Here is a 2,855-nt window from a genome sequence, read left to right on the forward strand (position 1 = left end):
TTCAAGAGTCTCATCAAGCTCTAACATATCCCATCTTACACTCTGGTTGATGAATAACTTTGCACACATATTATACAATTTGATGTAACTATTTATCACATTCAATTCAAGAGTCCCATCAAGCCTTAATGAATTTTGAATCATGCACTCAATAACCTCTATTACATAAGTATTTGATAACATTTATTGCATTCAATATTATAATATTTTTTATTTGTTAACATTTTTAATCTTTTAATTAATGTTAATATTGTTAGTAATGTATTAATTATATTTTTTAGGTGCATATTTTATTAATATTTTAATTGTAATTAGTCAAAAAATTAGTTTACTATTTATTATGAATTTTTTACAGTATTATTTTTATTAATATTTATATTCTATTTTTATATTTTACTTAGATTTAAAATTTAAATCTATTTGAATTATTGTCTTTTTTATGTAATTACAAATAGCAGTGAAAAGATTTTATAAATAATTTAATTTATAATTATCTCTTATTATAATTTTAATTATTGTAGAGTAATAATGTTTTTAATTTATATAATAAACTAAATTTCAAACTTAAAATCCAAACCAATAGTTAGAGAGAGAGAGAGAGAGAGAGAGAGAGAGAGAGAGAGAGAGAGAGAGAGAGAGAGAGAGAGTTTTGATTAATTGTTTTGTGCCAACAATGCAAGAATAGCATGTTTCCCTAGGGAGTTATGCTAAAGGTAGCATGCCATTTATTAAGGATACAATAATTCGCCTTTAAGACCTATATCTTGTCTTGATCCTCTCTCTACACCACTCTCTCTATTACTTGTCTATGTCACCTCTCTTTCTCACCCCCTCTATCTCCTTATCCCTCCTCCCCCCCCCCCCCCCCCCCTCTCTCTCTCTCTCTCTCTCTCCACTTCTCTCTATTTTTTCTTCTCTTTGTTCATCTCTCCCTCTCTCGCTTTCTATATTTCCTTATATATCTATCTCTCTATCACTCTATCCGACCATCCATATCTCTTTTCTTAATCTTTCAATCTACTTCTATTTGTCTCTCCATCTATTTATCTCCCTCTTTCCCTCTCGTTCTATCTTCATCTTTTACCTCTATATTCCTCTCTCCCCCTCTATTGCTAGACATGTCTCCCTCTCACTATCCATCCATCTCTCTCCCTCTTTATTTTCCTCTCACACTTAGTGGACCTCTATATATATATATATATATATCTATTTGCTTCTTTCTCTCCCACTACAAAAAAAATAAATCCTATTAGTAGTGGAGCTCGATTATTTTCCCAATTTAAAAGTTTTTCTAAACACACCCATTGCACACCAAGCTGCAATTACTAGTTTTAAATTTTGTTAAGAAACTATATATATCTACATAAAAATAATTTAATTTTATGAAACAAAACAAAATCTATTATTACTAACTCTTTAATACATTAATCTTTTAAAAATAAACTTTCCCAATGGGGTATCGGTTTCTCGTTAAGTCAAAAAAGGTAGCAGCTGAAGCAAAAACGGCTTGTCAAGAATGGGATTTGAACCCATGCCCTTTCGGACCAGTACCTGAAACTGACGCCTTAGACCAACTCGGCCATCTTGACATATGTTATTATTTTTTATTGTAAAGAATTATTAATATATGTAATATTTTCGTTAGCTAATTGTCAAAGACAAAGGAGTTGATAAGTAGCTCTATTTTTTTCACATATTTTATTCAAGGAAAACCCACTTTATCGTACGAATCAACCAAAACTGAATGAATCTTGATTTTTCTTTCAAAGTTTTTCATCCATATTTTTATAAATGTTATTTAAAAGAAATTAATAAAAAATATTATAAGAGTTATAGTTTGGTTGTCACATCTTTTTAAGATGAACATTTAAGTATTTATTGTGTTCATAAATTTTATTAATTATATTGTTACAATATTTTTATTTACATGAAATTTTTCGAATGTTAGATCATCTTAATACAGGTAAAATTTTAATCTGGGTTATTAATTTTCAAAAACATCTCATTACTATTATACCACTATTTTATACATTTGATCTTATCTTATCCTTACTTTCATCTATTTTCATACACTTCATAGTACAAGCTTTTAATTTTCCTTTATATTTCCTTATACAAATATTTAACTTGCTTAGGTATTAATGAGTAGGTCAATATGAGGGTAGATGACATCTTCCATGTAACGATTCCCTATTTTTTGCTAGTTACAGTTACTTCTTTTATTGATTGTATTCGTCTCTTCTGTTATGTGTTTATGTATCCACTCATCTTGTGTGTTTATTCATTCATATATTTTGAACTTTTGGTCAATGTATATTGTGTTGAATCATTTGTTGTCTTGTAATCTTGTGCTTATCTTTCTTGTTATTGAAAGTTATCTTTATTCTACTAGTTTTATTCTTAAGTCATTGATTAAATTAGGGATTTAGTTTCTAATCTATAATAGATCTAGGTTACCATTGGATTTTTGCATATTCTAATATATAATTAGAACTTAATTTCTAGAATAGTTTTTTTAATTTTAAAAAGAATGCATTTATTTGGGTTTTAGGTTTAAGCTATTTTTTGACACATTATACATTTTTTTAGGTTGTACAATTGAGTCTATGAGGCTTCAGAAAGTTAAGATAGGCTTTCAGTTGGCTTGAAATGAAAAATGGAAGGCTAACATTCATCTAGATTTTTTGCATTTTTTTGTTTTATTGAGTTTTATAGTTGGTGAGAATTTCAAGGTATTTTGGCCTAAATCTAACTACACTATTGTGCTCAACAAAGTAGAAAAGATTAAAATTGGTTATAAATTTATTGATTTATTCATATTTCAAAGAGACTTTAATTGTTCTCTTTAATTTTGT

The 2,855-nt window shown here is 27.9% G+C and overlaps 1 non-coding gene across 1 annotated transcript; it reads right to left on the reverse strand.

The window, feature by feature from the left end:
* Window positions 1-1,508: 1,508 nt before the first annotated feature.
* TRNAL-CAG (transfer RNA leucine (anticodon CAG)) lies at window positions 1,509-1,589 on the reverse strand. The gene has a single exon. It is a non-coding gene; the product is annotated as a tRNA-Leu (tRNA).
* Window positions 1,590-2,855: the final 1,266 nt, after the last annotated feature.

The sequence above is a fragment of the Cryptomeria japonica genome, chromosome 1 (assembly GCF_030272615.1).
Source record: "Cryptomeria japonica chromosome 1, Sugi_1.0, whole genome shotgun sequence".
Taxonomy (NCBI): Eukaryota; Viridiplantae; Streptophyta; class Pinopsida; order Cupressales; family Cupressaceae; genus Cryptomeria; species Cryptomeria japonica.